This window comes from Myotis yumanensis, unplaced genomic scaffold (genome assembly GCF_028538775.1).
Source record: "Myotis yumanensis isolate MYYU_CA2020_CCGP unplaced genomic scaffold, mMyoYum1.0.hap1 SCAF_7, whole genome shotgun sequence".
Classification (NCBI taxonomy): Eukaryota; Metazoa; Chordata; class Mammalia; order Chiroptera; family Vespertilionidae; genus Myotis; species Myotis yumanensis.
In genome coordinates this window covers 52345800-52373218 of record NW_027223758.1, presented here as the reverse complement: position 1 = coordinate 52373218, position 27419 = coordinate 52345800, and positions in this window count along the sequence as shown.

Here is a 27419-nt window from a genome sequence, read left to right as displayed (position 1 = left end):
CATGGTACCTGGTACATCATAGGTAGCCAAAATGCAACCCATGAGAATTAGTCAGGAAAGATTACAGTGCCCCCTTCTGAGAAAACACAAAATGTTGGTCGTGCTCATCTCTGTTTTGGGGTTGTTACAGACCCCAGGTCATCTAATGTTCTCAGCTCCTGGTATGGTCCTGCCTGCTTCTCTGACCTCATCATGTGGCTCTGGCTAACTCTAAACCAAAAAGCAGTCTGTTTTCTGTCATAGTAAAGAGGTCAAAAGTGTTCAAAAGGAATTTTAAGGGAGCAAGAGTTTCTCCTTAGCAAGCTGAGGGATAAACCAAATGACTGGTCAGAGAGTGAAATTGCTGAAAACAAGACCTTTGGGTTTGGGTGTAAAATGTGACTCTTATTACAAATAGTTTGTAATGGAGTAGGAAGTAATTTTATCTGAGCTGAAGATTTAAAGACTCTAAGAAGCACTTATTGTAAAAATTAGTTCAAGAATAAAAGATGTTCCCAAGAACATGAGGGCCATGTGGCCTAGTTAAAGGGCTGTTGAAAATGTCAAAAGGCTACACACTAGATTCCCCTTATGTAACAGTTGAAATGACAAGAGTATTATAGAGAGGAGATTCGTGGTTTCCAGGACTTAGGGATGGGGTGGGAGGCATGTGTCTGGGGCTACAAAAGGGCAGGTTGGGGTCCTTGTCATGAAAGTCTTGTATGTTTCCAGTGGTATTGGTCACACAAACCTACACATGAAATACAATTGCACAGGAACAAATGTGTATACATGCGCACATACACACACACACACCCTCAAAGTCAAATGAGTGCAGGTAAAACTGGTGAAATCCAAATTAGGCCAATGGATTGTTTAAATGTCAACTTCCTGGTGGTGATACTGTGCTGTGGTCTACTACTTGGGGAAACTAAGTTAGAGGTATACAGGAGCTCACACTATTTTTTCTTAAAATAACATGTGCTTATATAATTAATTCAAAATAAAACTTTGAAAAAAACAAAAAAAAATTATTGTTGCATGCGCACATTAAAAATGGGCCTGCATGAAGAAGCTTGCATAGAAGATGGGAGGGAAGTTGACAATACAGGTCACAAGGACAATTCCAACCCCTCCCCCAGAAGGAGAATGTGGGGGGAAATGAGGTAGGAATACAGGGCACAGCTTGGCAGAATGGAGATCCTGGGAGTGAAAGGGGACTCTACCTGTCTGATGAGAAAGCTCACTCTACTAAAAAAGAAAAATGTGTTGCCCTGACTGGTTTGGCTCAGTGGATGGAGCGTCGGCCTGTGGACGGGTTTGATTCCAGTCAGGGGCATGTACCTTTGTTGCGGGCACATCCACAGTGGGGGTTGTACAGGAGGCAGCTGATCGATGTTTCTCTCTCATCGATGTTTCTAGCTCTCTATCCCTCTCCCTTCCTCTCTGTAAAAATCAATAAAATATATTTTTTAAAAAAGAAAGAAAAATGCGTTACTTACTCTGCTTACTACTTATTTACTCTGAAAGGCAAAGAAAACCTGGAAGAATAATGAAAGAAGCTTTTCCTAAGATCAATTCTACAACTAATAATTATTGCAATAAAGAAGTAATTAGAACTTCAAGATTGTATAGTCAAAAAAGCAAAGAAGTGAAGGATAAGGACATTCATATTTATATCGTAAACTATAGAAAGGTCTATATCAAAAGTTTCCAAGAAAACATTTCTTAAGCTATGAAAAAACACATAGAGTTCTAAAGAAAAATAAATAAATTAAAAAATAAAACAATGACAAATTACCCAGATAGCGAAAAAGGTAGAATGAACGATGGATAGCAAGTTCTATTTACAATAAATAAAATAATTGCAAATGATCACTAAAAATTATCGAGCATTGCATAAGGCTCCTTCCTAACCTATGTGCTTTGCTCTTTCTTCCTTCTCTCTCCTCTCTTTCATGTTTTGAATAAACTTAATCTTGTCAACCACAAATTAAACCACTGAACCTGGAAATGATTTTCCCGTTGGCAATCCCAGTTGAGCCTGGAAACCCCAGATCACGATTTAATGGGCCCATGTGTGTTTCCCTCACAAATGAGCAGTGGGCACATTCTCCAAAAACGACTGCGGAAGCAGTCACGTGTTGAGACTGCATTTCTATTTGCTTGTCAAAGAATTATGGTTTTCTGTTTTATTCTTTTTTAAAATAGCTTTTCCTGTCAGTATTAAAAATCTTATTTGTAAATATGATTCGGGGCCTTTTGGAAACCAGTGGAACATCCCTTTCCATCTCTTCCTTGTCAGTCCCGTGGTGTGATTTGCGTGGAGCTGCCAGGCTGCTGCTGTGGGCCCCTCGGGCAGTGTGGGGGTTCAGAACTGAACTGGCATCGCGTGAAACACAACAAACACCTCCCTGCTTCCAGGAAATCTTCCGTTTTTTTTTCTTTTTGTCAACATAAATTATAAGCAAAACAGACTAAAAATGGAAAAACCAGGGCCCATCTGTCACCATGAGAAGTCTGCTTGCTGCTTAATTCCTTCCACAGAGTCAGCCAATCAGAGGAGAGACCCAAGCATCTCGTTGGCCACAGCGGCTGGGGACCAGTCTTCTTCAGATGCTGAAATTTTGCTGTGAAGATGGGGGAGGGGAATACAGAGAAGAAGTGTCTGAGCTTTAAGCTGACGGGCAATGTTCAGTGAAGTTACCTGGGTGTCTTGGCTCTTGGACAACTCCAGCTCCTGTATTTCACCTGTACGTAGTGTCTGAGCAGCTCAGCATTGTAATCCTGCACTGGCAGCCCCTGCGTCTTCTGTGATTCTGTCTCACACAAAAGCAGCTTGGCAACACTGACCCACATCAATCACTGGCCACAGCCAGGGTCAAGATGATAGAAATGCAATGACATGGAAGGAAGAGAAAAATCCAATTAATACCTTAAAAAATACTGTTCATGACAAGTTTCTACCCAGAATTCTAATGAGACAGCATTCCTTAGACAGATACGTGGTCACTTGAAGAGATGACTGGAAGTATCAGGAGGTGCTTCAAGTCAGTCCCAGATTTTCCCGGTGGAGTTTACCCAAACTTACTACAAAATACCCACCCCTCTTGCCCTTACTCACAGGCACTGGGGTACCCACCTCAAACAAAAATGCTGCCTCATTCCTACTTTCTACCATTTCTGACCAGCTCCTCAGATGCCGTTCCTGCAGGATGGCCAGATTTCACCAGGTTCCATGGGACTGGCCCCGAGCAGGGCTCAGCTACCATATGGGCTCAGCCACCACATGGGCTCAGCCACCATGTGGGCGCTCAGAAGCTGACTGTCTTTAAACTCCATTCCCTTCTTGTTCCTCTCCCACTCTCCATCATCGCTTTTATCATACCTGACTTCTGGTCATTTCCGTGCTTATCAGATTCCTCCAAATAGCATGTCTATAAAATAAATTGACCAAATCAATTAATAAATGGATCATATCAGTCAAATTTTCTGCATGTTAACAACCTTGGCCAGCTAGGAGAGGAGACTTATGACTAAAGTGAAAGACGGGTATCCCCTCCCCATAGATTTCATTATCCACATCTTAGCTAAAGACCTCTAAGTGACCATTCTGCTAGCAGAGCAGTGTGACTGTCCCACAGTGTTTGAAGGAGGCCACACTGAACTGTATTCTCTCAGTGATACTTTAGTTCATTGTAACTGTAGCTGCCTGAGTCAGGGTAAAAGCTGCTTGCCATTTATCTTCGAAAATTTTAAAAAGGGTCAAGAATAATCAAAGTGGTAAATATAAAATGTTTATAACTAAAAGGTAACAAGAATACTTCACTTCAAAAGTTGTGTGATTTTGCTTACCTCCATAGTTAAGGAAATTTATAATCTTCAAACATGTTATAAAATAAGAGCTGAATATTTATTCAATTCAATTTAAAATTATATTAAAATACAATCAGGATCAATGTAATGAAAATAAGAGGATAAAACACAAAGAGTACAAATCAATAAGAAAGGAAAATAAACATTATGGAATATTATGGAATGAATCAACGAAGCCAAAACCTGGCTTCATAAAAAAGTTATTAAATGCAGAAAATTATTAAGACTTATAAGGATGTAGGGGACACATAAACAATATTAGGCATAGAAAGAGGTTTGCAATTACAAAAATAGCAGATACTTTAAAGAATGAGAGAATATTATGAACAACTGTATTCCAATGCATTTGAAAGTTTAGACAAAATGAACAATTTTCTGTAAAATATAAATAACTCAAGAAGAAACAAAAAATCCTTCTATATTTAAAAAATTAAGTCAATACCTTCAAATTCTCTTATAAAGAATATACTGACCTTGACCATTTTACCAAACATTTGAGAAATGCCAATCTTATAAAATGAACATGCACTCAAATATAAAACTAGCTAAGTATAATAAAAGGAACAGAAAAGGCCAAGCCAATGCCACTCACTTGTAAATATTTTCAGCAAAATTTAAGCAAACTGAATGCAGTTTGCATAAAAACCATCATATATTATTCTCAAATTGAGTTATTCTGGAAGTGCTGATTCTTTACCAGGAGGAAATCTATTAAAGTAATTCACCATATTAACATATCCAATGAGACGATCTGCATGATCATCTTGAAAGATGAAGGGAAAGCATCTGATAAAATAATGACATTCATACATTTAATCCTACGTGCCAGACACTCATCTAAGCCCTTACATTTATCAATTCAATTAGTCTTCCTAACAATCCCATGAGGTAGCTACTCCTATCGTGTACCTCATTTTACAGCCGAAGACACAGAGGCACACACACAATTGGAGTAACGTGCCAAGGTCAAGCATAAATAAATGGTGGGACTGGGTTGTGCATCTGCCTCTACACTCCATGACAGCAAATATTTCAGTATATTCACATGTAAAAATGCAAATAAGCAGCCACCAAATGATGGCAGATTTGGTTCAAAATTTCACTTGCCGTTTGACTGGTAAGTTCATTTTCCAATTCCCACAGTGTCTTGTTAGGGCATCCAATCAATCTTTGCTGAATGAATACATTTCTCTTTCCTTTGACAAAATAGTAGGCTTCCAGGACTAAATAGGATTAAATCATAATAAATTTAAAGATCATCACCAATAATATTATTTTCGTTTATTTAGCTATGCTGTATAACCTTGTTTCCATAAACAAATGCTTCCAACTTCTAATTAAGCATGCCAATCATATCATGCTTATTCACCATGAAACTAATTGTGACCATCCCATAGTAACCCCAGACTAAAAAAGTTAGGCCTATGAGCTGTTCACTTAAAAGGAAAAAGAGAAAACAGAATTATGAATTTTTTAAATGTCTTGAAGATTGCTGTAATCTTTTTACAACAACAACAAAAAGTTTAATTTCAGTTCCTGAAGTTCCTTCTCTTTGAGATAATCAGGACCTGGATTTTACTAGAATTGGCACTGTATAGGTGCTCAACAATATTTCTGAAATGAGCCCTGAACAGGATGCTCAGTTGGTTGGAGCATCATCCTATACCCCAAAAAGGTTGTGGGTTTGATCCCCAGTTGGGACATGTATGGGAGGCAACCCATCGATGTTTTCCTCTCACATCAATATTTCTCCCACTCTCCCTTCCTCTCCCTCTAAAATCAATAAAAAACATAAGGAATATGCATTCATATATATGGAGAGAGAGAACAAAATGTCAAAGAAGATATTTCCTGCTCCTTTTGTACTCACCTTCAGATTCTTGATCTTTTATGTCACAGTTACTGTCCTGACTTTACCACAATTTGTCTGAATTCTCAAACCTTATTCCTCTTGTCTTTTGTTTTGGGTGCTTGATTCATGCCCTTGCTTTCCTACTATTTCCACTGTTCCTTTCTGTGTGTCTTTCCCATCCATTACTCCAAGCACCAAACCTCACAGGCATGAGCTGAGGACAGCATCCACCCACTGAGTGGCCAGCAGAAACATGGGGACAGCCACACAGGATTTGATTGTGGTTTGGTCTGCACAATTCCAAAACCACCAATCCAATTCAAGGGGAAAGCTCTGGTTTAATCAGCACTTTAAAAATAAAACAGCCAAAAGAATGTCATTTAGACCAAATCATGGGGACACAGCTGACTTGTTCACTCCCCAGTGGGCTGGACTAAAGTGGGGGTTTCCCTCTTGTGTCAGCTCAGTGATCAGCTGACGCTGCCTCCTCCAAATTTTAGTAAGCCATCCTGCCAGTTCATTGGACAAAAGAAACCCATGTATGATATGACCAAGTCTAGTTTAATTAAAATGTGGCCATTAGCACCTAGTGAACTTCTTGGTGTCCACTCTCAGAGTGTAAAGAACAGGGGTCAGTGTAGGGTGATCTGTGAAGGGACAACCAATGAGTGTGTGAGAGGAACAGTGAAACCTTGAAGCAGTGGACATACTCCAAACAGGCATTACGCAGAGGCAAAGGGTATAAAATGCACCTAATGGGCCAAAACCAGAAGTGCAGCCAGGTGATACCAGACCCTCCTGTGGGAGCCTCAGAGTGCCATTGTGCCCAAAGAAATTCACCCTTACTATGGTCTAAGCTACAGGTGATGGAAGAGAGACTGGCACATTGAAAAAGATGGAAATGAACTAGAGGATGCCAGGCTGCGGTGCACAATCCAGAACCCAGGAGCTCCCATCTACAGAGAATTCACGCTCCCAGGTCCACTGTGTCTGGCAAAATGATTATTAAATTAAGTTGCATCTCTCCTCATACTCTTTCTTATAGACATGTTTAATATATTTTTATCCCTTATCTTCTGAATAACAGAAGTTATATATGACTCATATAAATACTAAGGCAATGCAATAATTCAAAAGAGAAGTTAACCATCTCCCCCCACTGCTCCATTTCTTTCTCCAAACCCCTCACCCAGCCACCACCAGCATCCCTGTTGGGCCCGTGTTCTCCATAGTGCTCTTACATAGACTTGATCATTTTCTTTTGAAAAACATGGGATCATATCACTTCCCCATTCCACTTAAAAATTCGATCATTGGCATACTGGTAGCTCCTCCTGTAATAGTTGCACAGTACTCTGCAGTGTGTCTGATGCTAGCACAATACATGTCTCCATTGATCATGGTCTCCATTGATAAAACTATAGCAGAGTGATTTTCAACCAGTGTGCTGCAAGAATTCTTAACACATGCAGTACCTGAATATTTAGTAAGAGTATACAATCTTTTCCCTTAGACCAGTGGTTCTCAACCTTCTGGCCCTTTTAATACAGTTCCTCATATTGTGACCCAACCATAAAATTATTTTCGTTGCTACTTCATAACTGTAATGTTGCTACTGTTATGAATCATAATGTAAATATCTGATATGCAGGATGGTCTTAGGCGACCCCTGTGAAAGGGTCGTTCGACCGCCAAAGGGGTCGCGACCCACAGGTTGAGAACCTCTGCCTTAGACTGTCAAATTTAAAAAATGACCACAATCAACACAACAATAGCTGTCCAGTGTGAAGGAATCAAAATAATACCTAATTTGTCAGACTAGGAAAACATATTTTTGGGTGTGCCACAGAATTTTAGTAATTAGTTTATTAGTGCCATGAGATGAAAAAGGTTGACAATCGCTGCTGTAGCACAGTACATTTAACCATTTCTCTTTTGATTTATGTATTTTTTTTTAACCAACAGAAGCAATGTTGTCTTAAACCATATTAAGAATATATCCTTATATACTGGTGCTGTTATTCCCCCCCCCCCCCCCCCCCCCCGTAGGATTCCTAAAATGGAATTGCCAAACTTAGGAGTATTTATATTATTAATTTCAAGAAATATTTCCTAACTTACTTTTGGAAAAGTCTGTAGCTCTTCCTACCCCCTCAACAACAGCCCCGAGAGTCCTCTCTTCCTTATCCCCTCAACAGCATCAGAAGTTATCATTTTTTTTGGTGCCAGTCTGATTTCACTACAGTTTTAATTTCCACTTCCCTGACTCTCAGCAAATTCTAACACCTTTCCATATGTTTATTGGCCCTTATGAATTGCCTTTTCATATTAACAATTTTCTTAGATTATTTGTAATGTTTAAATCAATTTTAGGAGATTTTCATATATGGAGATGGCAACCTTTTGTGAAATGTGTTATACATATCGCCAGCCCTCTGATTCTCTTGATTTCTGTTTACCATTCTTCACTACTCAAAAATGGTTTATCTTTGTGCAGTTGAAAATGTCTAGTTTTTTCTTTCACACACATTAAGTATTTAATTTACATGCCTTTTCTAGCCAAGTTAGTTTGCCAAAGGCTTACTGGTATTTTAAAGGCCATAAAGTTGTCATTGTCCTCTAAAGCCTCAGGTAGATTCAGACTGCTGAGGAATGGTCTCATCTATTTTAGGTGGGTTTGTATTTCCTTTCTCATTTAACAACCTTTATGTATCAAATCTGGCAAGTCTATTAGGACTGTTATTGGGGGGAAAAGTTAATCTGGAAAGTGAAAATAGACCAGAAAATACAGAAGGTAAATTTGTCAGTTTCCCATTGCGTGAACTCATCTGAAGTTTGGGTGTATGTTGCCTAGCACATTATTTTCACTTCTGGCATAAAATGTTAGCGGACCTATAGAGCCCCATTTCTCTGCAATCTGGCAGAAATATATTCTGTTTCTCCTCCAACTGCACATCTCAGAAATATTGGCCCGTGGAATGTGAGTAGCTGAGAGAAACAGTGATTGACATACGGAGCAGAAGAATGACAATATGTTGAGGTGGGAAATGGGGTGGTTGTATGTATATTACGAGAAAAATGTTCGATTCTGTTGAGAGTAATGTATATTCAATGCTGATAGAATTAAATATTTTAAATGTGATTTTGATATGAGTAGTAACAGGATTTATATAACGATAGCTAATTATAGAAAATACACCAGAAATATTATATTTTCTTCTCTAATGGTCCAGGCATCACACTGAAAGGTAGTGGAGTTGATAGATAGATGATAGAAAGAGGGAAAAATGAAAACAATAAAGAAAAGGGAAATTATAAAAAATCCTCTCTCTGAAATAGTGGCCTGATAAATTTCTTCTCATTCCTATCAACGATGTATCAATTTATAAAAAGCAAATTTAATTATAGATAGAGTAGGTTAAGGTAAAAATGGAGATAATAACAATTTCATCTTAGAGACATGACCCTGAACTGAGGAGTCAGAAACATTTCTCACCATGGAAATGACTTGGCCCATGTTGGTTGCAGAACTGGAAGAAGAAATTGAAAATGCCTAGGTGGCCCTGGCTGGTGTGGCTAAGTTGGTTGGAGTGTCATCCTGTGCAAGGAAAGGTTGCCAGTTCGATGCCAGGTCAGGGCACATACACACTCAGGTTTCCAGCTCAGTGGCCAGTAGGGGGTGTGCAGGAGGCAGCAGATTGATGTTTCCCTCCTTCTCCTTTCCTCTCTCTCTAAAAAAAGAAATGAAAATATATAAAAAAAAGAAAATGGCTAAATGTACCTGCTCTCAGGTTCCTTTCAGTGCATTCCAGAGCCTCAATGCCTCTCTCTGTTTATGATTCCAATGTCATCCTTCATCTCCTTTATCCTAACAGATTTGCCTTGTTATTTTGTTTATTTTGACATCTTCAACTAAATTGTCTTATAGAATTTTCCTATAGTAAAAGTTGGGAACTCAACCTTATCTAGAGAATATATTTAAAATGGAAGTCTTCTAATCTATTTTAAATAAAGCACTATATGCATTACAAGCAAATTGGTGAATACAGTTTCCCAGAATATTGCTGTACTTGCTGGCAATAGTCAAATCCCCAGCTTCATGCTCCTGTGGATTTTTTCCTTCCCATTCTCATTATGATTATTTATGTTTATTTGTATCGTTTTGCTTAATTATGTGTTGTGTTTCATATATCTTGTGTTATTTCTGAAAAATGGCATTTAATGAAGTGAAAGTAAATAGGTAACTGTCAAGAGAAGATGACAGTCTGTTAATTTATGTAAAGTGTAACCACCCAGATGTTCTAGAAAATCCTTCAGTCAGAAATAACGAATCCCATAAACACAATACTGTTTTTAATAAACAGGTAATGGCTGCATGCTGTGATGAAAATAGTTTTTCCAGAACGAATTATAGAGCTCAGTCTAGAGACCCAAGAAATCTGGGGGAGGAGTGACCGATGCAGGAGCCTAGATCCAGGTGGGTCATTAAGGAGCTAGTGAGTCCAGGCAGCAGAATGTGGAGAATGGAGAGTGAGCACTAGCTCTCCAGCCCAGCCCTAAGCATTAGTAAGGACCTTATAAATGTAGCTGTGTTACACAAAGTGAGCTTTCAGATTCCAAAATCTTATAGACCAAGAGTGGACACCATATCTATCACTAGCAAATGATATTTATCTCACCCCCACAGAGTAAATGCCAGAACCTGGGGAAGAAGACAGACCTTAACTGTCATCATTGACTTCTTTACAAATAGTACATCACACTTAAGCATTACTACATTCTTGCTGAGTTGTGAAGTTTATTGTCCTTGTCAATTTTCCTCTGGTGTTATCCATACTTTTTTCCTCTCAAATTATTCCTGGTAAGTTTATAACAAAATTTGGAAACCAACAGGTAGGCCTCAAATTTGCGATTTTGGTTGTGGAATTCAAATAATTCGGTTATCACCACTCCTGAGATGTTTTAATTCATCCCATTGTAAATAGACATTCTGTTTCTTTTGGGGGGAAACCAACATAGCAAAAACAACACACTAAACTAAACTTGCATTTTTTAAAAGAAGATATTTAATCCAAGAATGATCAATGATCTCCACTGTTTCTTTGACTCATAGTGTCTAGATATTCGCTAATAAAAACCTGGTCATCACTAGGATTTGTTGAGTAAATCAATTCTTGATGGTCACATGTAAAGTTATGAATGGTTACTGTGTATTTTCTTATGGAATCCCAATCTTCTACACTCAAGGGCATTTGTAGGTGAGCTCAAAAGTGGCCACGCTTGCTAATAAGAAATATACAGCTACACATAATCTTATTCTATGTTTACTCCTATCTGACTATTGCCAGCGAGTACAGCAATATATATATATACATATACATGTATATATATATATGTATATATATATATATATATATATATATATATATATAAATTATTCTTTCAAATACAAAGATGCCACTCTTCCTGTATAGAGATTTTTAGACCTCTCACTGAAGTGATTGAACAAGGCCTCATTCTGTCGGAATGTTCCAGGCCTTCACATCAGGGTCCACAGTGTATAATCTGAAGAAAGGGTGCAGCACATCTGTATGCAAATGAACACATCAACAGTCTCTCTTGTCAAAACTGATTGTGTCACAATTATTACCACAAGTCCCACTTTGCTGCCAGGAGTTTTACATTCGTGACAGCTCCATGAAGATGAGCTCTTTTCCGTTCTCTCTCTTTTTCTACAGGCATATGGTTTACCCAGGCCCAGCAGAGTGAGCCAATATAAACTAATTGAACTTCACAATGAGACAAGATACTAAAATAGCAATACCTCTCAATGATGAGTATTTTAAAAGAAATCTAAACAAAGATGCCTTACAAGGGAAACACAGAGCTGCTTTTGTCTGACCAGCCAGCATGGCTTATCTGTTGTGTGCTATCTCTCTCTGATGGAAATGATGCACCAATAGCACTTAGATGAATGATGTCCAAGTCTCATACCTGCAATTGAGGTTGCTGCCACAGGTGCAGCCTGGTTTGACCAACAATTGGTATTTTCCAGGCTCTGGTGACAGAGAGCAGGGAAGATGTAGCACGTGCTGTGTTTTCTCCTGCTGTTTATACAGAAACAGTTCTTTAAATGAGCATCACTTATGACCTTATCATCCTTGTCGATCCCAGGGACAACATGGGTGGAAAAACAGAACAAATTTCAAAAACTACACTTAGTATACTCATGAATATTTTACTTCAACAAACTTTGTTTATTCAAGCTATGGATCTATACTGATTGATAGGTTCTATGCATATTTTATATGCTGATGTATAAAAAATAAAATGACTCTATTTTAACTTGATATGATTCTGGGTTGTTCTTGGCTCCTAACTTTAATGCTGCCTTTTCTAGATGTTTTTCTGAGGACAAATGTGAACTTATTATTAATACTAGTCTTTTTTTAAAGCACCCATCATTCTTTTATCCTTTATCTAAGAGATATCACTTTGAATTTCTCTCAGCCTAGTTTTCCAACTTAACCCACAGTTAGAAATACATTGTGTTTCTATGTATATATTTATATGTAAAATAAAACTAAATTAAAGTTTACTTACCATAAATATGATATATTCTGACATTTTCTATTCTATTCTGTTATGTTCCTTCATATTCTCTATTGTTCTCTTTTATAAAGAGAAATAATTACTCTCAACCCACATGGTTGTGTTCAAAGCCCATTAAGATGGAAAGAAAGGGAAGCTGATGATGTTACTGGGACCAGGACTTCTGAATCCACAGCTCCATAGCATCTATTGTTGGGGTGTGGATGGCATCATATTTTAGGTATCCAAGCAAAGAAGAGGACTGAAGAAATTACTTAAATACTTCTGGCAAAATGGTCATTTTCTCTTAAATATTAGAATAATGAGCAGGATTCTAAAGATTCTAAATACAGTAAAGATGGATGAACTCTTGATAGGGTATTTCTCACCCAGCTGTTAATCAACCACCTCTGCCTTGAAAGCATATATGGTCATGGGGCCATATCTGAACTATGACCTTAGCAAGTGGGCTAGGACCAGGTAAGACCGTGGATTCGGGCAGTTTGGTTTAGAATCCTCACTCCATCATTTTGTGGATGTGTGACTTCAACAGTTTATCTGGGTTCTGAGAGTGAGTATGGATTTTTCAGGATGTGACTCTGGCTCTTAGACATGTGCCTTGGGTTGCCAGCATCTCCTTGGGGGAAAAGTCCACTTTTCCAGTTCTGGATAGTTCTTTCCAGTCCTAGTCCATATTGACCACAGATTTTTCTTACTCTTACTTATTACAACCCAGATTGGTCTTAATTTAGTGCACTTCAGAGAACATCTGGCCAAATTCTAATGTTAAAATTCAGTACATTGATTTTTGTAGTTAAGCAGACTGAGGTAGAGTGCTTTTCTCACTTGAAAGTTCAATTTTTAGCCTGATGTACTAAGTGTAAACCCTGAATTTATTGGTATGAGAAAAATGGAGGATTGAACTTTTCACTAAATCCCCAGTTAATATGATTGCATATGAATACCCAATTCATTTTATCATTCAATTGTGTAAATTTTCAATATTTAGGATTTTATCTCATTGTTGCCTCTGATTATCATACCATCACTGTTTTCTATGTATGATTATTTTTTTCTTCCAGATTCATATCTAAATTAAAGTAATTTGAAAAAAAATTGCAAAAAAATTATCAATCAATTTTTTTAATGCCTTTCTCTTTCTTTTTAGTGGACAACCTTTTTGTGCAACTTCAGATTTTGAGTAACTGAAATTTCTATGGCCTTCCATACAGATTCCACAGCAATTGTTTTTATTAGGCTAGGAGACAATCTTAGGATGGATTATGATCTCCCTCTAAAACATGTTATTCCCAAATGTTTGTGAGCACCAAGTAGTCTTAGTTTATGAAGCACAAAAGGTCAAGTAGCAAATTAGCATTAAAACAAAATGCTGAATGCCTGTCAAAATGGGGTGGATTCACATCTTATGCAAATACCCAGAAACAGAGTCCACCTGAGGAAACAGCTGTCAGAACATCTTGTCAGCAAGTGAATTAAAGTTTCATAAAGCACTCCCAGATATCCACACATGCTTCAAACCAAAATCAACAGCTTTAACTCACAAACTAGCAATACCCGAGCAAGAATAAAACTTTCCTCACTTTGCTTTTGCTTAATCATGAGTCACACTGTGGACAATAACGACATCGTCTCTCATTCTTACCTTGATAATGCCCACTCGGTCACTTGCATCCGGAAGCTAAAGGTTTGTCTGTTATTCACGAGTGATTCTTTATCTGGGTGTGATTTATAACTGCTTAGATTGCACTGGAGACACTAGAATTGTACACACTTTGTGTAATTTTATTGATGTTAGTCTTGTCATTGTTTTAATTATTTCCTTCCTGGATTTGAAAGAACGTAAATGGTTTTACCTTTTTTAAAAGCCCCTCCATCATCTTATTTGTCAAGGAATAAACATGATAAAAAATATAAGATCTTGCACAGCTGGCATGGCTCAGTGGTTGAGCATCAACCTATGAACTAGAAGGTCAAGGTTCAATTCCTGATCAGGGCACATACACAGGTTGCGGGCTCGATCACCAGTGTGAGGTATGCAGGAGCCAGCCTATCAATGATTTTCTCTCATCATTGATGTTTCTATCTCTCCCTCTCCATTCCTCTCTGAAATCAATAAAAATATATTAAATATATATATATATATATATATATATATATATATACATATATATATATATATATTACCTTGAATTAGCCGTAAGTTTCTGACCTTACCAGCCCCTAAGTATTTAGCAGTTCTTTTAGGTTCACTTTAAAAAAATATTAGCCTTTAAGATGTAATGTCTCATCTTGTTAAGTGAAGTGAGAGATAGGAGAAAAAAGCAAACTTGAGCAGCTGAAGTTTATGTAGAATGAAAAGGAAGCTTGAGAATCTATCTCTTCTTTTTTGACTTGTGTTAGTGTGTTTACATTTAAAGATGTTTACTCATAAATTCCCTTTGTAGCTACAAATGAAATGTAGAGTACACTACTATAGGGTTTGTTTATCTAATTAATTATGTGACCCCCCCCCCCAGACAACCAATATAATACTTGAGCTTCTTCTGAAAATTGGATGCAAGCCTAATAACCAGGTCAGTCAACACCTGACTTCTCAACATACACAGACTTCCTCTTACTGTCCAGTGTACCTTTTCCTTTCTTTCTTCTATTTAGACTAGGATCATTAAGATGGTATTAATCTACCTCATAATTGTATTCGTTTTAATATTTAATCCATTGTTTTCTGAGAATTCATTGCTTTTGCATTTAGCTTTTAGACTTTCTTTTCCGACAAATGTTATTTGCTAAGCGATTGTGAATGCAAATCACGAAAAGGGCTTGATACTGTTAGTCCTAGTCCTTTATGAATCAGTACCCGCATAAACCATTGTCAATATTTGTATAAAACACTAATTGATGAAGGTTTTACAGTGGTCTTAGACTCAAAGATGGACTGCTGCCAATGGCACTTCAGATCTTGTCAAAAGACAATACAGAATATGACTGTCAGCTCAGAAAAGAAAATGGTCTATTGCTAACATACAAGCACAAAGGACGTCAAAGCAATATAAAATTGCAATATTTTAAAATCACTTCTTGGAGGTAGGCTTTTGACATAATTGGAAGGAGATAAAGTGTAGAGCAAAGGATTTATAAACACAGAAGATAATCGATATGTAGATCTGTCAGTGGAAATGTATTCATTGATCCCTAAGTCCATTTCTGGTTACTGGAAGAACATACCTTCAAATGTTTTTAGGTTGTTACTCAGATTTGGTATTGAAAGACTCACCCTAACTATTGATTTGTATATTTGGAAATTAAAGTTAAAGAGTGAGAGGAAGCAACTCGCTTTGGGATGGTCTTTGTCATCAAAGACACCAATAATTAATGAGATGAAATGCTCAGCTTAAAAAAAAACAGTTGCCAAAGATGGTATTGGCAATCACAGAATGCATTGTATGTCTTGAGTTAAAAAGCTTTCCTAGCTGGCTATGTGACAACTGAATGATGGAATGCCTAAACAATGTTAGACGTATCCATGCTATCCCTTTTTTATTTTAATCTTTTCATTTTCTCTGGCAATAGACACTCTTTCAGACAAACTTTTTTCGGAACAGTGATATTAGTAAAATAATCTTATTTTTGCTATTAAGATTCAACTGCATTTAGGCCTTTGGATATGTGTGTTTGAAGCAATCTATTGTACATTCTGAGTCAAGAGGTGCCTGACATATAACTAATATATTTCTAAATGGGGCTAAAAGTTTTCACTTAAGTGGCTATATAAGTTAATGTGAACAAATGGTATTCACTTTGATTTCACTTAAGTCTAGAAATCTTTTTCAACATAAACACAAATTCTGAGTTCTCTTTCTTCTGCTAATCTCATATATTTGTGCAAGAAGCTAAAAAAATGCCTTAAAATGGACAAGTAGGTCTATTTCTAAAATTTATCATAATAAGACAGGGTGGGTCACATTTTCCCATCATGATTTATTGCAAGAGTTATAAACCCAGTCCAAGGTCCAGGAAGCAAGACTTTGCATTTGAACACAGTGCCTGTTAGGGCACTTGGTGAAGGTGTATTCCTGCATTGTTTACCCACATAAGCATGAAACTTTCAACTACAAAATTAGGGTTTGGGTGAGTCACCTTTAGGTCCCCTTTGGGGTCCTAAATGATATAGTTCTCAGGGAAGTTATCAGATGTGAAAGAAATATTTTGCCCAATTTATGACTGCTACCTCCTCCTCATCCATGATGTTTCAAGCCTTGGTGAAAAAGAAACTACTCTGAGAAATTAACCTCCAGTTAATGCTTTTTTTAGTAAAAATGGCAGTAATTGTGGGGCCAAGCCTCTCGGTTTTGGTTTTGCTGACTTTATATAAAGTTCTTATGGGCTACATGCCTCCATCCCCATTACCCTAATGCACTGCCCACCCTGAAGTGCTGGTTTTCTACAGTTCCCTTCCACCCATGTCAACACCACTCCTCCTTCTGGAGACGCTCTTCCTCACCCTCCACACCTCCTTTTTCTGCTTTGGTCAGAACCTCTGCGTCTCCCTGAAATGCTTCCCATCTACTGAGCTCCTCCGCTCAGCTCCTTTCTGCTCCAGAGGAACCCACACCCACCTGACTGTCTGTGGGGCTGAGGTCCTACAGAATCCAACGTCTAGGCTGGATCTGCTATAAAGAGCTGAGAATGGGAGCATCTAGAAGACCATCAGGTGTTGTGGACTATGTTCCTCCAGGGCTGAACTGCCTCTAATGACATTTGGAATCTTGTTCTGATGTTACCTTTAGGCTGCCACATATGAGTTCTTTAGCTTGTTAAGGTCTATTCCCAGTAAAATGAATCCTGTAAACCTCTCAAACATTATTCACAGAATAAGAGAAGAAACTATCGTCAAGTAAATCTCAAAAGCATGGAGAAAATTACAAAAGCAAAGATGTGGAAGAGGCCTCCTCATTTTAGAGTGGTATGCACTCAAAAAGAAAGGATGCTCTACTTGTGTGAACTGTTTTGCCCCATTTCACCACACTGTCTCTCATCCTGCAATGAATCTTTTGATTTTCACTGAAATCTCACTTTCTGTGGTCAGGCATTTGGAGACACTAACGCTTCCCTATTGCAACAGTTGGCTTTCATTGTTGCCCAATGCTCTGTGTTAGTGCAAGTAGAGAACCCCCCCACAAGCAGGGTTAACAGTGAGAAGACTGAGCGGTTGCCCATTCTATCTGAGTGTCTTCTATCTCTTACCCTCACAATTTACAAGAGGGGAAGAACATGTGGACAATATGGACTCATTAACTATACAACCACAGATATGATTGAAATTGTGTATTTTCAAATAATTGCTGTAATTGCTGTAATTAATTTGGGGCTTATGTTATGTTTGAAATAAAAAGTAATAAAATAAAATTAAAAAGCCTCCTTCACATACAGGACTAAGTGCTTGCAATATTTTAGTGTTTTTTTAATTGCTCCATGTTTTCCTTTGATCAGCAAAGGGAAAAGCAGCAGCTGCAGGAGAACCACACCTGCTTCCCTTTACCTGATCCAGTTGAGTGGCAGCCAGAATGAAGCTTGTGTGTCAAGTTTCAGTGCAATGATGCCGTTTGCTCTGCACTCTACTAGGTCGAATGCAGGGGCATTCTTAGGATCCCAGGTCTAGGATAGATGAAGCCAGATTTCTGGTTACTACGATAACTTAGACTCTCAGGGAGTCTATACTGCATACTTTTTTGCATAGAATGCAGTTAAACAAACAAACAAAAAAACACCATTTAATTTGCTGCTTTAGTCACTCATTTTCTGTACTCTCATTCCCTAGGGGCACACTTGGTCTGGCCCCTGCCCTCCTGTTGTGCAGGGCACCCTTGTCCCCAGATGGCCCCATCCCTCCCCAGCTGAGGCTCAGAAACCTGCTGGAAGCCTCTGAAATGGAGACTAGCAGCAGGGCTGGCATACAGGTGTGCCAGGGCCAGGGTCTGAGGAGGAAGAGAAGAAAGAAGATTGAGGAGCGGGAACCTGGCTGTCATGCACTCCCACAAAGGCTCAGTCAACCTGTGGGCAATACTGAGGCTGGGGTGGCTCCTAGAAGTTGTCCCAAGTTGGGGCAGGGAGGCTGCACCTTCGCTCTTTGGCTACCACCAGTCACTGGTGCAGCCTCAGCTTTGGACAAGTGGCTTCTTTTCAGCTGATGGCACTTTCTGGAGCTGGCTGTCAGCGGCAGCCCTCCAAGTGGCTCAGGAAATAAGTGCTCCCTCCAGGAAGGGACTTCAGAGGCAGTGACAGCAGGCGAAGCAGACGCAGGGCCACAGATGACTGCCAGCCGTGAACGAGCCAGGCTTCCATCACTTTGGAGTGGGGGATACACCAACCAACTGGAACAGAGACAGAAGGAGGGGCACATAGACTCCGGGAAATAATGCAATCCAGTGTAGACACACGGATTTTGAACTATCCATTTATCGAGTTTTAAATGCCCACCAGAAAAGACAGAACCAAGGAGTCTGTCTACAAAGCAGGGGTGAGTGCGGTCCAGGATGGAGGGATAGCATTGGGAGCCTGCAGAACAAAGATGGTGGGTGTTGTGGATTGAATTTCCCTTGAAGTTCTAGCCCCCAGGACCTCAGAATGTGACCTTATTTGGAAATAGGGTTGTTGCAGATGCAATCAGTTAAAAACAGGTGACACAGGAACAGGGTGGCCCCTAATAGATATGCCCGGTGTCCTAAGAAGTTGACCACGTGAAAGCAAAGACACACAGAGAGAATGCCATGTGGGCATGACGGGAGAGATTGCAATGACGCTGCTGAAGCCAGGGATTACCAAGTGCTACTGGTGACACCAGAAGCTGCAAAGGAAGAGGGACCATCCCCTGGGAGCTGAAGAGGAGTCATAGCCCCACTGACCACTTGATTTCAGACTTCTGTCTCCAGAACAGTGGGGCCACCTGCTTTAATCATTTGAAACCATCCTGCTTGGGGCACTTTGCTGTGCAGCCCGGAAAGTACAGGAAATCACTGTGATGACGCACAGAGTGTGCAGACAGGAAGATCCGAGGGGAGAGGGGGGTCCCCAGTCCAGGACCAGGTGGAGGGACACACAGAGTGTGATGCTGTCAGAGGGACAGAAGAGGCAGGAGTCCTGGACAGGAGACCACATGGAAGAGCCACAGCTGTGCTCATGCGTGACAGGCCTTGGGAGGCACTAGTGAGCACAAGGCTGCCTGGGAAGGTGGGGGCCCGTGTTTTTTTGTTTTTTGTTTTAATCTATCTGAAAGGCTAATTAGAAAGTCAATAGTTATCAATCAGGCTGTGTAAATGGATTGGAAAAACAGCCCTCCATTCTGTTTCCTGAGAGCAGCCTAACGTATCTGTGATCCAACAGGCCCAATCTGACATTTATTCCTTTCCTTTTAAAATGGAGCATATATCTACTTAAAACAATATTAGTCTTGGCATTGTTTAGCTCTTGTGTACGCTCCTGTCAAAGACGTGAGAGAGACAGAGTGAGTCTTTGGCTCAGACTGCAACTGATTTATGTGACAAAAATCCGTAACTGCCAATGTTTGCCAAAGGAATGTTACAAGCTTGAATCATTTCATGCAATTTATAAACACATTTAAATGAAAAAAAAATGTTTTACTTGTATTCTGCATCATGAATGGATTTGTGTCTGAATTTAGAAGGCAGGAAGCAACTTACCCCAGGGAATAGCACTTACATTGCCGGCGTGGCACCCTTCTCCCAAGGCTATCTAAGAACGTGTCTCTGTTTTTAGGCTTGCAAGTTCTGACATTGTCTTACCTGCCAAACTGAAATAGTAATAGGCAACTACTGAAATGGTGGGTTTTAAAAATAAGTAGTATTTAAAAATTTCTATGAATAATTAAAAATACAATTATAACAATATAGAGTAAGATATACTTATGTGTTGTATCTATTATCTATAATAATAAAAGCATAATATGCTAATTAGACTGGACAGCCGAACGACCTTCCAGATGTCATTCCGGATGTCCTTCCCAATGAAGCTGGGGCCGAGGCAGAGGCAGTTAGGGGCAATAATCAGTCAGGCAGGCGAGCAGTTAGGGGAGATCAGGCAGGCAGGCAAAGTAGTTAGGGGTGATCAGGCAGGCAGGTGAGCAGTAAGGGGTGATCAGGCAGGCAGGCGAGTGGTTAGGAGCCAGTGGTCCTGGATTGGGAGAGGGATGTCTGACTGCCAGTTTAGGCCCAATTCCACAGGATCCCAGATTGCGAGAGGGTGCAGGCCAGGCTGAGGGACCGCCCCCCCCCCCCCCCCTGCACAAATTTCGTGCTCTGGAACTTTAGTGTATAATAATAAAATAAACATTTCTTATAAATAAATATCTCTCATTTGCATGGACCCTTTGGAATTCTGAAAGAATGTAAAAGGCATAAGCCATGCCATCAATTTGAAGTTCAATCCTGAGTTTTCTTTGCCTCCTGATGTCCCTTGAGGCTCATGGCTGATCCAAATGCTGGAGTTCTGCAGGACCAGGGGACAGCACCATGACCCAAATACTCATCATTCAAAACAATCAGGCTCCTAAAAGACTGTCCATCTATGTATACTTTGATCAAATGTCACTGAAACTTAATAAGTGCCTCATGCAAATAATCAGTTCTCTTATTTTTTTCTGTGATTTCCCCCTATTCTGATTATAAATCTTATTATTGCTGTTTTGTACCAAAATATCAGGCATTTAGCTGGAGCTCTGTTTTGGAAATATATTTGTTGGCAGCTGTTCTGTTATCTTATGTATAGATATTCTTCTGCATTTAAAGTTATGTTTTCTGGGCCCTTTCCCAGAACGAGATAGATTGCTTGAGTTGGACAAAGAAAGGAAAAGTTTTGCACTGTGAATCTCTGAGATCCAAGAAGCTAATGATGTGTTCCATTCTTAGAAGATGTGTTAAAATACAATGTCCTGGCCTCTGAGACAGTTTCAGTGAATTCCACTGTGTAGAAAAAATGTACCTGCAGAGATTATTTTTCATGCCTCTCACAGGGGTGGGTTTATAGAAAACATAACGTCACACTAGGAAGCTGGGTATTTTAACATCTCTTACTTATGTTACCTGGTGTTGTTAAATGACAATATTTATTTGTTTATGTATTTGTTTGTTTATTTATTAAAGATTTTGTTATTGTTTTTAGAGACAGAGGAAGGGAGAGGGGGAGAGAGATAGAGAAACATCCATGTGAGAGTGAATCATGGATTGCCTGCCTCCTGCACGCATCCCAGGGAGTGAGCCAGAAACCCGGGCATGTGCCCTGACAAGGAATCAAACCGGCAACCTTTTGGTGGATGGGGCAATGCTCAACCAACTGAGCCACACAGGCCAGGGCAATGACAATACTTAATCTGATTACCATTCAGCTTTTTAAGTTCATTAGCAAACAATAACTTATTGTTTTATCATTGCCAGTTATCACAGTTGACTTGTGAATTATGAAGGACAATTGTAGTTTATATTTTCCAGATGATGCTCAGGGAGATTAGGTGAATCCCTGAGATGCACAATTGCTAAGTGAAAGTCAAACCCCAGAGCTACAGTCCTTAATCATGGCAGCATAGACAGATCAAATCAGGGGCTATTTAAAAGTAAATAGCAAGGCCTGGATTACCCCCTTCCCCTGCAGGCCAATTCCATCAGAACCTCAGAGGTGGGGCTCAGGCTCCTACATCTTTTCAAAGTTCCCCTGGCAAGTCATTGTGCATCCATGGTTTAGAAGGTTGCTCTGATAGATGGAAATTCTCAGCATATGTACCCAGTTCCATGTAAATTGTTACCTTTCATTCTTAAAACCTCATAGTGTTGTCATGAGGATTAAATGAATCAATGCATATGAAGTATGTACAACAGTGCCTGGCACATGGTACATGCTCCAGAAGGGTAATTAATTCATCAATATCATCACCATCACCGTCATCACCATCACCATTATCATCATAACCATCATCACCATCATCATCAACATCACCATCATAACCATCAACACTATCATAACCAGCATTGCCATCATCATCACCATCATAACCATCATCATCACCATCACCATCACCATCACCATCACCATCACCATAACCATCATCATCATCACCATCAAGAAATACATCCTTGGATGGTTTTACTGAAATTACTCTTCAATTGTAAAATAGTCCAATGTAGCTCATGACATTTCCAGGTGCTAGTATCTTTTGTCCATGCAAAAAAAAGTCATATGTAACTAGGGAAGAGGATGATAAGGGAGAAATGAACTCATTAAAACCCAGTTCTTTAGTAGAACTCTTATTTCTCATTTTGGTCAAATAATAACCTGTGACCTCATCAAACTATCAAATTAGCTAGATTCTAAAAATGGGACCTAAATAAAACAAAATGACTAACAAAAGCTTAGCTTATCTCACAAAAAGCAACATGACACATTCAAGGATCTTATATATTTTGGTTCATGGGAAACGACATTAGTAAATATACATTCTTTCTACATACATAGTGGTGAAATATCTCATTTAACCAAATTTTTGTAAATCAGTGCAGCAGTATTAGGTAGTTTTTATAGACAGATTTGTCATAATATTAAGAAGCCTTCTTATGTCTATAATTATAAAATCTGGAAGGTTATACAAATATGTGGCTCTCTTTTGGCAAGTGCTCTGTTTTATCTGCTTTTTAGACTTTGTTAAATAATTAGATGATTATTTATTAATAACAAAAACCTCATGAAAATTAGCATGGCACTGAAAAATAAGTGGTCTCTTTTATATTGTGAGTAAACTGTTAGACTAATCAGAGGTCCTTCTATATCAAAATCATGTGCTTGGGAAAGCTGATGGAAGCAATAGATGTCATTCTGACTTAGAAAGACTTCTGTACAGACACTTAACAACGAAAGTTACATGAATAGTTAACGCATTAAAATATTGCATCATTAGTTTTCAGAGAAGTAAAAATTAATACCACAGTAAAGTACCATTTCACACCTACAAGAATGGTTACAATAAGATGATTGGTAATACCAAACATTGGTGAGGGTGGGGAGCACTGCTTTATACGCTGCTGGAGAGACAGTGAAATGGGGAAATCACTTTGTTTAGCAGTTTCATGTAAAGATAAATTTACATCTGCTCCTTAGCAATTCCATTCCTAAATATTTACCCAAATTAAATAAAAATGGACCCAAACTGGATACAACCAAAATGTCAATCAGGAAAAGAATGGATTCATAAACTGTGGTATATTTATACAATGGAATTCCACTAACGGATAAAAAGGAACCATGTCCTGCCTGGTGTGGTTCAGTTGGTTGGTGCATCATCCCATGCACCGGAAGGTCCTGGGTTCAATTCCCAGTCAGGGCCCTTACCTAGATTGCAGGTTTGATTCCTGGTCAGGGCATATAAGGGGGTCAACGAGTAGATGTATCTCTCTCTCATCTCTCTCTCTCATCTCTCTCTCTTTCTCTCTCTCTCTCTCTCTCAATACATGCAAAAACATGGATGAATCTCAATAATATTATTCTGAGTGAAAGGAACTATCACAAAGTGGTTTGTTTTCACTAGCTGAAGAACAAGACAAACACCGGGCTGTGGGCACAGAGCTCAGGAAAGTGGTTGCCCGGGCTTGTTGGGTGGGCATGGGAAATTCTTGGAAAGGAACACAAAGGAATTTTCTCAGGTGATGGAAATATTCTGTACCTTGTTTTTGTTTTTGTTTTGTTTTTGGTAGTTACATAAATGCATGCAATCATCAAAATTTAGCGCATTGAATACATAAAATGTGTACCTTTCATTGTATGTAAATTATAACTTACTTTTCAAAAAGGCAAAGGACACCTCTATAAGTCACCTCACAATATTGCCAAAGGCCACATCTGCTTTGAAAGAAAGTTCGCCCTGCTCCTGCCAGGCGTGAGTCCTGCTCTTCTGCAGATGGCCCTGGGCTCACAGAGTCCTTCCGTGAACATCCATCGTGGCGATGTCTCTTCTAATGAGGCTCGCCATCTCTTCAAAACGCTTAATCCATATGCGCACTCAGAAAACATTTATTGAGAGGTTATTATGCGCCAGTCACTGTGGCTGACCTCAGGGACCCAGTGGTGAATGAAACAGACAGATGCCTCTGTCCTTAGGAGGTAACAGAAAACGGGGATTTAGTGATGAGCTGGATGACTTTCCTGATTTCATGGGCAGATAGGAAAACCACATCTAGTTCTAAGACTGATGAATTAGCACTTTTGTTAAGTTTGGAGGATTCCACTAAAATGCTGAATAAATACACCCCAGGCCCTTGTTCTAAAGAGCCTTTTCAGAAAAACTTCCTAAATAAATGCCTGCATATTTCTAAAGTATCTTTAAAAATTACTATTGCGTTTTAATATAAAATAATACAAAAGAATAATTTTAAAAACGTATGTGGAATAGAATGTCTTTAAGAGAGATTTTTTCTACATGTTTTACTTATTTTTCTAGTATGCCCATTTCTTACTCAAAGTATGTGAAAAGGAAGAAAGACAGACCAGGATTAATGACTCTCTTGCTTAGACTGATTAATTAGGAACTTTAAACTTCTCACATAAAGTTTCTCTCACCATGTTTTTTGTAGCCTCTATAAGTGATTATAACTAAAATTAGGATACTTACTGCCTCAGAAGTACTACTATTTTTCCCTTTGTTTTGGTGAATGGTAATCATTGCTTGCAAAGACAAGCACTGATACAAAGCAAGTGAAGAATTCTTAATAAGAATTTAAAAAGTGTATTTGACATAAAAGTTACTGTCCATACCATGTTTTTAAAAAGCATTTTAAAATCCCTTGAGCTCTACAGATCAAATTTAAGATAAAACGGGATCAGATAAATTACCCAACTCTTTTTGAAATCTGTTTTTTCCACTTAATTCTAGATTGCATTATCTAATTAGACATTTAAAATATAATTTTGTGCCTATTTTCAAAGGAAATTTTTAAAACATAGACAAACTTTTGCAAAAGAAAAAAGCCACATAGTTTCTATTTTAAACTATCCTGAGGCAATCTATCAATGCAATAACTGAACACCAACAGTCAACTAAGCTAATATAAAAGGGCAGAATCTGAAATGCTCTCAGATTAAGGCTACTCAACTATTGAAGCAAATAAAAAATGTACTTGAAAATATATATTACAAGACATGATGTGATTTCAATTAGGGGATAAAGGTTATGCCTTATAGTATGCCTAGAAACCTGCAAGTTGGCTAATAATAGAAGCTCAATAAATGTTGATTAAAGACATGTTTAATTAATTATTATTTTTCATAGAAACATAATTCCTGAAGAGATCTTAGAAGTATCTGGTCAATTTCCCAATCATTGCAACCTTCTTTTCTAACTTGCTTTCCCTTCTAATAATATATGATAGATTTTCACAAAACTAAGTTGGTAACATGGCTTCACCTTGGTCTTCTTTTCCTCCAGGCTAAATGTGCCTCTCCCCTGTTTTTGGTTACAATGCCATTTTCAAATAGTAAACAATTCTGCTCCAACTCCACTGGATGAGCTCTTAAGATAAAGCACCAACATTTCACATAACATCATATAGAAGAGGAAGGCTTCTGCAGAGGACAGTGAGGACCTATTTTTTTAGGAACTGAAAAATTTTTTTTTATTTAACTCTTTATTGTTTAAAGTATTACATATGTCTCCTTTTTCCCCCATTGACCTCTCCCCGGTCGTTCCCCGCCCCCCCCCCCCCCCCCAGCACATCCCCTCACCCCTTACTGTCTCTGTCCATGGGCTATGCTTATATGCATGCATACAAGTCCTTTGGTAGATCTCTCAACCCCACCTCCCCTGCCTTCCCTCTGAGGTTGGATGGTCTGTTTGATGCTGAACTGAAGAATTTTATTCAATTAATTATCTCTAAAATGAAGTTGGTTGTTTCCTCCCATTTCTAAAAGAATACTCCTGCAGAAGATGGTCATTGAGGAAAAGGTTGGTAGGTCTCCTCCAAAGTCCATCCTCCCCTCGTCAATGGCAGTAAAATCTGGGCCTCATAATATGCGATTGTTCAGCTAGACTAGACTTTTCAACTTTCATGCAGTTGACTGTGGAAATGTACCTGTGTTCTCACTAACAAAAAGTGAGCACAAGTGATGTACAGCATCCTTGAATTTTGGAATTAAGCCTCCAGAGCTGTCTTTTCTCTTCCCTCTTCCCACTGGTGTGAATCCAGGAGTGACGGAGCTTTAGCCATGCGGAAAATGACAATGGTATTGGGGAGGACAGAGCAGAAAATGGGAAGGAACCTGGGTTTCTGAATGACCTTGAAGAGAAGAGTGGACCAGTTGACCTGGATTTCCCACCTTGAAATGATTGTGTGTAGAAGAAATAAAAGTCCATACTCTTTATATCATTACATACTGAGGTCAACTGGGTTCTATTTGTTTAACCAGATATTTTAACCAGACAACTAATAGAGAAATCTCAACTTCCTAGATGTTTTATCTCATGCACTGCTGTTAAGACAGACCTGAATTAGGTAGGCCATATTTATAAATCAGTTATTTTGGTGTCATATATAGGAAGAACATGTCTATATCTATATAGGGACAACTCAAATTCAGAGAATGAAAAAGAACTTCAAATTTAAGCAAATCATCAGTTCAAAACCAATGGGCTCAAGGCAATTGGACCAGGTCTACCACTTGGCTACATCTGTATGTATAGTAAATCAGTGAGAGACTATGTCTTAGAAATTAGATAATTTTGGATCAAAATGGCCATAAAACTCAAAAGTGTATCTTAAACCTGCTTAATCATTTAAATAAAATATATTTTATATATTTATATATAATTTAATAATATAATTTACATATATTAATGTATTAAGTTATATTGTATATCTTATATACTAGACATAGATTACATGTAAAGAATACTTATTATACATAACATACATATATAACAAAATATGTATTCATACATAATTTAAAATCAAATTCAGATCATTTTAACAGTATTAAAATCAATGCATGTAGCCCTAACCAGTTTGGCTCAGTGGATAGATTGTCAGCCTGCAGACTGAAGGACCCCAGGTTT